This window comes from Rhinoraja longicauda, chromosome 15 (assembly GCF_053455715.1).
Source record: "Rhinoraja longicauda isolate Sanriku21f chromosome 15, sRhiLon1.1, whole genome shotgun sequence".
Taxonomy (NCBI): Eukaryota; Metazoa; Chordata; class Chondrichthyes; order Rajiformes; family Arhynchobatidae; genus Rhinoraja; species Rhinoraja longicauda.
In genome coordinates this window covers 18,548,357-18,558,891 of record NC_135967.1, presented here as the reverse complement: position 1 = coordinate 18,558,891, position 10,535 = coordinate 18,548,357, and the positions used below count along the sequence as shown (strand labels likewise).

The window sequence follows — 10,535 nt, the reverse complement described above, 5'->3', positions numbered from 1 at the left end:
AGAACCTCCTATGTACACACATGAGGGAACATTCAGATCCCTCACTGAGATACTGTATATCACCTCCAACTATTCAGCACTGCACTGTTGGGTGTCGTTGTCAGAGTTAAGGACATCTCCTTAAGAATGGGGAATGTATAGCCATGGATCGCCATTTGTCACATTCAAGAGTAAGCTGGATTAGCATCTGAAAGGGGAGAATATGTACAGCTGCACGGAAAGAACAGGGGAAATGGTACCAAACAGATTGGTCTTACATTGAACTGGTACAGATTCAATGTCAGCGTAAAGTAGTACTTCGATTCATAGTGTAAAGTACTACTTCTGAGCTCCAGCTGACATACAGTACAGAGTGAGATCAGGCATCAGGAAGGCACATGTGACAGCAAAATAATATCACAATCGGGGTAGAAAGGGTACTCAGCATGAATGGAAATGTTTTCGTAGATGGCCACCCGATCGCACCCTTCACTCTTTTCCTTATCATTTTCAGTAAGAAGGGGGAAAGAGACCGGAAACCTGGAGATAATGAAGACAAGGTAAGGATAAAGCAGAGAATTCAAACTTAGTTTGGCTGAATTAGTTTAGAGATTAACTTTAGCACATTGAATGGTTGACCAGGGTTTACCCTTAAGCTCTTTTCCTCACAGGCGAAAGACTTGGGTTGGCATGTCTGCAATTTGCTTGAAGCCCATTCCGCAAGCCAGGGATGTAGAGGCTCATTTGATACTTTAATTTATTTAAGGTCTCAGGTTGACCCTCTATATAATGACCCCTGTCCCAAAAGGAATTTCAGCAAGACAGAACTCTCCTCCAGGTGTTCCTCGTGGCCTGGCTTCACTGAGAAGTGTCATGCTGGTCAAAATGTGATCAACTGAATTTGTTAGTCGACAGTGGTGGAAAGAATAATATTGTGTGCCTGGAGATTTGGAATAGACACTTCTCGGTTGAGGTTGCATCATGAATGGGCATTTGTTAGTGTCAGAAAATTCAGATGTATACAGTGGTAGCACTGACATAAACCTCATGATGGTCCCGTTGTTACATGGTACCGATATGACGATGTGCTTGCCTTACAATTTGGATGCAAAGGAAGCAACATCCAAAGTTCTATTGGCCATCACACATCACTCTCCCTTGGTTCACATTCACCCGCTTCACTGCCAATATCTCGTGGCTGCAATGTATTCTGTCACAGGATACAGTGCAGTGACATGCTACAGTTCTTCACCACACATCCTCTCACCAACAACAGGGCCAGCAGGCACGTGGAATAACTTTCACCTCCAATTTCTCCTCAAAAAGACATATATTTCTGCCACTCTAATTAAATTGTGCGACAGTAACTCTTACTTATCTAGCAACTTCACAACACAATTAAGCATTTCAAGGTGTTTTATGGGAGCTTTATCGAATGTATAATTTAATATATAGCTATGTATGAAGCTTGATTAAATCAAGTTTTAAAGATGCTCTTAACTGAGGAGAAGCTGAATTGGAAGTGTGTGGCTAAACTTCGAAAGTCCCCCAATGAAGACAATGCATTGCTTTTCATGGGAATTGTTCCCTTCCTCCTTTACAAAATCAACTGGGGCAGGACAATTAAACCCTGGCTTTGCCAGAGTAATGGATAATGAATCAGTTTTAAAAAAAGGGGGAATTATTCATCAGTTTGCCAGTTGGCGTTCTAGTGAATTGGTGGTGAGTCAGGTGTTTCCACAAGTTCGGCATGGTCCTGGATGTCGCTTTGTCTCGATGTACACAGAGTGGGCCATGCCACGACTGCAGAGTTGGTACAATGCTTTGCCTGCATGCAGCGTTTGCAGCAAGTTTATGTTCTGACGCTCATCAGGATGCTGAAGCCACAAAAATGCTAACTCAGTGGTGCTGTGGAGTCTCCAAGGACAAATCCATTGCAACTATCATCAGCGTTTAAAATGCACGTCTGGTGGAAATAGCATATTCTTTTAGTGAAGAGAAAGAGAGGAGGAAATAAAATGAATGTCAACAGCAGTGATGGAAAAGAATAAAGATAGACAAGAGTCTGCGTCACATGTTTTGTTGCCTCAGTTAATGACATTCTTGTATTAATGATCCAAATGAGTGAAGATAAGCAGCCATCTATTTGTAATGTGTTTGCAATTAGTGTTCAGTAGTGAAATGCTTATTTTATGTGTGTTTATTAATTCTTATTGTTTTTCCCAGCAGGCAACGAATGTCAAGTTCTCTCTGCAGTCACTTCAACTCCAATGCGGCTGACTACAGCAGGAATAATCTCCATCGCTATTAAAGTGCCGAACAGCCAGTAATCTGAAATGAAGTCAGTGCCTTTACGAATGCCTGGCTTATCAACACTTCGGAAAGAGTGGAGGATTTGACTTTAACAAACCCAATTAGGGGAATAGGAAATTCTATAAAACTGCAGCAGGTGCTCGTGCCCTTGATAGTTTAATCTCGGTGAAGGACAGAGCAACAACAGGATGTATGGAAGTGTTTCATGTGTTATAGTGAGTGGCCTACTAACCAGCACACCAATTACCAAGGATGTGTGACTCTATCCTACTGGGCTGTGTGGGAGAGCGTGTGCAGGGTGAATTTCCTTGGGTCTTCCTGAAAGAGCTGCCTGTGGAGCCTGCGATTTGTATGAATAAACTATTTCACTCCAACCAGCACCTTAAGCAAGCACATTAGTAGCAGGAAATGAAACGGTGCCTACATTTGCATGTGAAGTTGTCGTCTTTTTTCTGATTTGAACTGAGTTTTATTTTGAATTAAAACAAGAAACTCAGAATACAATTCTGTCAGAAACATGAATGCTTAAAAAAGCCATTATTTTCCTCATGATCTCCCTTAGCTTTCTCTGCAGTCAGTAGTGTGGAGCTCGATTTTATTAGCATTGGTATCCTGGCATCTTACCTGGCTTCAGTGCTATTTTTGAGATCATATACAGCCCACTGGCACCTATAAAACATTAAATGAAATTATTTACTTTTCCGGCTATGAACACTTATGTTCATAAATCATGCACACCACCACCTTTTTATCTATATATTACTAAAACTCTGTTTGTTTCTGTGTTTTATTAATTGTATATTATTTGGGGCTTGACACAGCCAAAACGATACACAATAGCGCGACAAGGGGGTGGGGTGGGGGGAGGGTGTGGGGGTTGGGGGGAGGGTGTGGGGGTGGGGGGGGGGTGGGGAGGCGTGGGGGGAGAGGGAGTGGGGGTGGAGGGGAGGGGGAGTAGGGGAGGGGAGGGGAGGGGGAGTGTGGGGTGGGGGGAGTGTGGGGTGGGGGGAGTGTGGGGTGGGGGGAGTGGTGGTGGGAGGGGAGTGGTGGTGGGAGGGGGTGGCAGGGGTTGGGGTGAGGGTGGTAGGGGAGGGGAGGGGGAGGGATGGGGAGGGTAAGGGGTGGGGGGAGGGGTGGGGGGATGGGGAGGGGAGGGTGCTACACTGATGCAGGAGAGGCTTTGGGTCTACGACTTGCTCTGGCTGCAGTGCTGGCGGCACGGGGCCGAGGTGAGTGGCACCCTCTCCCCTTCTCTGTCCCCCCTCACCCACCAGAGACACACTCCCCGCCCGGGATGGGAGTGGCGTGGCGGGGGAGGAGGGGAGTGGGGGATGGGGGGGTGAGGGAGATGGGGATGGGGGGGAGAGGGAGGGGAAGGGGGTAGTGAGAGTAGGGGGAGGGGACTGAGGGAGGGGGATGATGGGGTTGAGTGGAGGGGAAGGGAAGGGGATGGAGTGGGTGAGTGGGAGGAGAAGGAGGGGGGATGGAGTGGGGGAGGGGGATGAAGTGAGGGGGAAGGGGGGTTTGGAGTGGGGGGGATGGGCAGTGGAAGTGGGGGAGGGGAGGGTGCTACACCAATGCAGGAGAGCTTTGGGCCCAACGGATGGCTGTCGCATCCGTGTGTGCGCGGTTAGGGGAGGGTTGCCATGTACACAGCTCCGACGCATGCGCAGTTGGTGGAGGGTTGCCATTTTGTGTTCAGTTCAGACCCCACGCTTGATACCCAATTGGCCTGGGTCCCACGTGGGGGGAAAACGCCGGCGCTCCCCACTCTGATTGGTCGCCGGAGCGTCCTGATTTGCTCCAGCTGTTCACCCCCACATGGGGTCCATTGATTGGCTACAACCTACCGCTCGACGCCCAAATGGCGCGGGTCCCCGCATTGGGTCGAATGATTGGCTCTGACACCTGCTCGACGCCCGATTGGTCCGGGTCCCACGTGGGGGGAGCGGTTTCTTCCCCCTCAAAGCAACTGCCGTCGCGGTCGAGCTGACGCTGCTGCTGAATGAGGGCACAGTCTCGAGGATCTCCAAGAGAGGATAATAACAATAAAAGGCAAAAACATTCCAGATAAGGTTTATTTTATTTTCAAGAATATTTGCCATTTATTTTAAAGAACAGACGCGATTTTCCCATGTCACGATGGGAACCCAATGAGGAATGGGCCCAATGGATCCACTTGGTCTAGTTATATAATAAAAGCACAGTCCATTCTCTATTATAAACTAAATTGGCAGGGACAAGATTTAATTTCAGTGGGCTCAAAGGCACATTTCAGTCAATACGTAGGTTTTTTAAATTTTAGTTAAAAGGAAAATTAGAAGTGGTAGGGGACAGTCTGTAATTGGCACACATTCCACTATGCACATTACAGCACGGGAACAGGCCATTTGGCCCACTATGTCTGTGCCAAACATGATGCCGAGTTAAACTAATCTCCTTTCCACTTTCAATAACCAGAATCGTGCAGCTGGCAATAATTTACCCCTGATTGCCCTCCTTAATTTCACATTGGATCTAATGATACAATAAAGCAAAGGACAGTCACTTTCAACCTAGCCCTGGAATTCCCTTTAGACTATTTCTGAAGTTACAATGATATCAGGAGCTGAATGGAATTGGCAGAAACAAAAAAATATCAATCAGCAGGCCACCTCTGCATTGTGATCATGCTGTCAACAACATCTCCTGTCAGTTTGCTGATGATAGTGAGGAGACTGATGTGGCTGTAATCAATCAGATTGATTTTGTCCTTTTTGTGGATAAGACTTGGCTGGGAAATCTTCTCCATCATCAGATCAATAACATTGTGGTGACTGTATGGGGAAACAAATTCTGAAGCATGAACCTTTAGCACTAAAGAGGGATATGATCTGTTTCCAAAATATTTACTGCATTTGGTTGTCTCAATAGTTTCTTAATATCATAGGGGATTCATTAATTTGTCTGAAAAATCCATGTAGGTAGGGACTTTTGGAGGAGGTGAGGCAGATCTACTCAGCTCTTCTTGTTGAAGATCATTGCAAACTCGATAGGCTCACATTTTGTTCTTAGCTGCTTGGCCAAGCTATCTTCAGGGATGGGAGTGTTTTGGAGCTGTCTCCTCCCATTAGTTGAATTGATCTATCGGTTGCGGGATTGCAAAGCAAGCCTCTTTGTAGATTAATACTTAAGTGTCCCTGCCTTGCAGCTTGACCACATTGGCTACGTTTTCCCTCATTTCACCTTGTTCTGCTCATGATAAGTTTTGCACCCTTCCCCACTTAGCTGGAGCTGCTCCCATCCAACACTAATGGCTGAGCGTGAGATAAGACTGGCCACGAAGTTTCAGGTAGCTGTGGAATATAATCCATCACTTGCAAATGGGCCACAGTGACTAATAAATGCAGACTTTTGACTTGCTAAAGCAGTTCTGAATCTATCTCCTCTGTTACTCCCCCCTTCGTCTTTTCTGAAAATTCTATATCCCAGGATTTTGACTTGCCAGTTTGCCCATCCTTCAAACATGGCTCTGTGGTAGCAACAATGCCTTGGTCCCACATTTTAATTAAAACTTTGACTTCATCTAAATTCAAATATAACTCTTTTATTCAAAAAAATGAAGTCCGTAAGGTCTGTTAATTTAACATCTAGTAAAATGCTAGAAGCAATTATTAAAGATGTTATGGCAGGGGCTAAGAAAGTTCAATATAATTGGGCAAAGTCAGCATGGTTTTCTGAAAGGGAAATCATATTTGTCCAATTTATTGGAGTTCATTGATAAAGTAACATGTTTCGTTGATAAGGGGAATTGATTGACATTCTCAATGCATACGTCAAGAAGGCACAAGATATGGTGCCACATCAAATACTCTTGAGGAAAATAAAACCTTGTGCTATAGGATAGAAGATTGGCTCGCTATAGGAAATAGAAAGTAGTCAAAACTGGGACTTTCATCCGAAAGAAAGGATGTGACATGTTATGTGCCAGAAGGATTGGTGCTAAGGTCTCAATGTTTTGCAATTTAATGAAATAATTTGGATGAATGCACAAAAAATGATTGCTAAATTTGCTGATGGTGCAAAGACAGGCAGGAAAGCAAAGTGTAAAGAGGTGGTGATGAGGAGGACACCAAGGGACATGAATAGGTTCGATGAATGGGTAAAAATCTGGCAAATGGAATATAACGTGGGAAATGTGAAATTATCCATTTGGGAGGAAGAATTAAGAAAATGTATTTTTTAAATATTGAGAAACTGCAGTTTTCCGAGGTGCAAAGGGATCTGGGTGTCAGAGTGCACGATTCACAAAATGTTGGTGTACAGATACTCAACTAATTGGTAAAGCTAAAGAATGGTATTATTCATGCTCTGGGAATTGAAATCTAAAGTAAGAAAGCTGCACCTCATTTACATAGGCTATTGGTGAGACCACATCGGGAGCATTGTGTACAATATTGATTTTTTTTAAGGGAGGATGTTAATGCATTGGAAACAGATCTGAGAAAGCTTAGTAGACAAATACATGGAATGTAAAATACTAGAAGCACTCAGCAGGTAATGGAGCATCAGTGGGGAGAGGAACAGTTTTAACATTTTAGGTCAAGGACTCGTCATCGGAACTGGAAAAGTGAGGATACACGTGTTCCAAGCTGCAGCCAGGGGAAGGGGTGGAGTGACTAAAGAGAATATCTATAATGGGATGGAGATATCAGAGATATTTAATGTGACAATTACTTTTAAAACCTGTGACTGGAAAGAACAAGGATAAAGGAATGGTGAAGTGGGAAGTGATAACAGTGCCAGGTGTTGCATCTTCTTCAGTCTGTTGGGAGAATGCTGAGGGAAAGAAAATGGTTGTTGGTGGAGATGGAAGGTGAAACAATAAGTTGCTGATGGGAAAATCACTTTAGAATACTGAAAGTGAAGGTGAAGAAATGTCACCCTGGCATCTTCAAGATGTGGATGCAAGGTTTGTGAGGGTAAAGTAAAGCTAATGAATTTTAGAGACTTTATTACAAGCAGAGCAGATATAATGGCAATGTCTGAACAAACAGTTGTTTGTCATCGATATTAACGATTTGTATGAGAATGAAGGTGGCACGATTTGTTAGTTTGCATATGACACTAAAATTGATAGTAAAATGGACAATGAAGTAGGTTATCTAGAATTATGACAGGACCTAAATCAACTGGGAAATTTGGTCAAGTAGCAGCAGACGGACTTTAACTTGGGTAAATGAGAAATGTTGGATTTTGGGAACTTAAACCATGGCAGGACATATACAGTAAATGGAAAGACCCAGGAGAGTGTTGGAGAACAGAGAGACTCTGGGTACACAAGTACCTAGTTCCTTAAAAGGGACAACATGGGTAGACAGGATGGTGTAGAAAGCTTTAGACCTGCTTGCCTTGATTGGTCAGGGCTGGGTAAAATAGTTGAGATGTCATGTTAGAGCTTACGACATGCAGATGAATCTACACTTGGATTATTGTGTACAGTTGACAAGCTGTTATTAAAATGGAAAAGGTGCAGAAATGATTTACATAGATGTTGCTGGGACTGTTCAGCTTGAGTTATAAGGAGAGACTATATAGGATGAGGCTGGATTCCTTGGAGTGTGGGAAGCTGAGGAGTGATTTTATAAATGTTCATAAAATCCTGAGGGGCAAAGATTAAGTGAATAGTCATGGTCTTTGTTCCCAGGGGCAGGGGAGTCTAAAGGTAGCGGGCATGGGTTTAAGGTAGTAGAGGGCATGGGTTTCCTGAGGTGCCATGGCCGCAGGACCAGCCCTGAAATCATGAAGGCTCGGTGGACCGCGGAACCCGCCCAAAGGCTTGGTTAACCGTGGTACTGGGAGGGAGCCACTGGAGATGCCAGACGTGAGGTGCAAGGGCCAGTAGATGGGAGAACTGGGATAATGCCGGGTCACAAAGATGGCTGGTCTAGGAGAGGGACGTCAGTTCACGGGCATGATCCAGTCGAAGGTGATGGAGGAAGGCCCTGTAGGAGCCTGGGGCTTACCTAGATCAGGAACTGCCCCATTGGACCGAGCGAGTGGGGGGACCGGACTTTGGACTGTGGAAATGGCGGCAAAACATTCCAATGCCTGCATGTGTAAATATGCAAACAGAATTTCACTGTGCAATTGCACATGTGACAAATAAAGCACCAATGAACCAATGAAGATAGAGGGTAACGGTTTAAAGGGAATCTGAAAGATGAGTTCTTTACACAATGGGTGGTGGGTATATGGAATGACCTGTCAGAGGAAGGTGAAGTATGTACAATTACAACTTTGAAAAGATGTTCGGACTTACACATGAATAGAGCTGATTTCGAAAGGTATGGACAAATTGGGATAGACAAATGGGACTAGCTCAGTTAGGTACCTTGGTCAGCATGGTCGATTTGAGTCAAACGGCTTTTTCTCATGATGTATGACTCTATGACTCTCAGCAATGGATATAATCAGAAATTGTTGTATTCAATGTTGAACCAAAACATTTATTAATAGTTTTTTTAATTTCTTTTTACAACTTTTCAATAACTTGCAAATGTTTAAATTGTATGTATTTTTTCTGCAGTTTCCCAATGTCTCTGATCATCAAGGATATTTAGAATCAATGAAAAGAGTTCTTGCAGCACAGAAAATCAATGAACATTACAGGCAGCACTAGCTACACATATCATGGAAATGCTCAAGCAGCAGTAACCAGGCATCCTGCCTACAATGCAATCAACATGTCTGTGTTAATCGTGATCATTATGCCAGTTTATGTTTTTTTAACTTTTACCTCCAGTTAACTTTTTACCTCCAGGGGCGCAGCGGTAGAGTTGCTGCCTTACAGCGAATGCTACGCCGGAGACTCAGGTTCGATCCTGACTACGGGCGCCGTCTGTACGGAGTTTGTATGTTTCCCCGTGACCTGTGTGGGTTTTCTCCGAGATCTTCGGTTTCCTCCCACACTCCAAAGACGTACAGGTATGTAGGTTAATTGACTGGGTAGATGTAAAAATTGTCCCTAGTGGGTGTAGGATAGTGTTAATGTGCGGGGATCGCTGAGCGGCGCGGACTCGGTGGGCCGAAGGGCCTGTTTCGGCGCTGTATCTCTAAATCTAAAATAATCTTTTAAAAATCTCTACCCCACGATAATCTCATTGGTGCGTTTTGACCCGACGGCTGCTTAATTCCCTTTTGGTAATTTTAAATTCTTGAAAAGTGCGACTTGATGAACTATTCAATAACATCCACACGTACAAATCTGTACTGACTTACTCCACTGTCTGCAATTGGTTTCCTCGTCTGTGAATGCTCGAGGATGTTATTCAATATTTGATATGTTAATCCATTACTTGCATTTCTCTGTATTTTGCTTTTATCTATGTACTCGACCAAGTGGACCCGTTGGGCCCAAACCTCTCCTGCATTGGTGCAGCACTCTATCCCTCCTCCCTCTCCCCCCCTCCCCCCTCCCGTCACCCCCGTCCCCCTCCCCCTCCCCCCCCTCCCCCTCCTCCCCCCTCTCCCACCCTTCCCAGTTGTGAGATGCAAATGTGAGTGCTCACAATTACGATGCTCGAGACAATCTAGAGAAACAAGTATTTTATTTGCAAGTCTGCAGAGTTGGGTGCCTTCCCTCTCAAGACACACCGAGGTCGGGAAAATCCCTTCTTTTTATTCACTTCACTTTACAATTGTCACATCTTAAATTCCTCCCCTTCGGGCTCCTTCCAATCGGAGCACTGAGGTGCACAATCTACCGTCATCGCCCCTGTTGCCTCCCACATCATACATCGCATGTACATTTAAATGAGGCATCTTGTCATGCGGGGCGTTTTTGCAATATTCATTTCCAAGGAACTAGTGACGTTCCAAGGAGAGGGCAAGATATCCAAGGAACTAGTGACGTTCCAAGGATAAGGGCAAGATATCCAAAGAGTAAATAGTGACATTCCGAGGATAAGGGCAAGATATCCAAAGAACTAGGAGAGAGGGCAAGATGACCAGAGCACTAGGGGAGAGGGCATGAACTACTCTGTACTGCGCATGCCTAATGAGATAAATGAATATTGCAAAAACGCCCCGCATGACAAGATGCCTCATTTAAATGTACATGCGATGTATGATGTGGGAGGCAACAGGGGCGATGACGGTAGATTGTGCACCTCAGTGCTCCGATTGGAAGGAGCCCGAAGGGGAGGAATTTAAGATGTGACAATTGTAAAGTGAAGTGAATAAAAAGAAGGGATTTTCCCGAC

General features: G+C 44.7%; 1 long non-coding RNA gene across 1 annotated transcript; it reads right to left on the bottom strand.

The window, feature by feature from the left end:
- Positions 1-223: 223 nt before the first annotated feature.
- LOC144600363 (uncharacterized) lies at positions 224-4,245 on the bottom strand. Its single transcript, XR_013548126.1, has 3 exons — positions 4,143-4,245; positions 2,917-2,961; positions 224-519 (listed from the first exon to the last, which is right to left on the bottom strand). It is a non-coding gene; the product is annotated as an uncharacterized LOC144600363 (long non-coding RNA).
- Between the last annotated feature and the right edge of the window lie 6,290 nt (positions 4,246-10,535).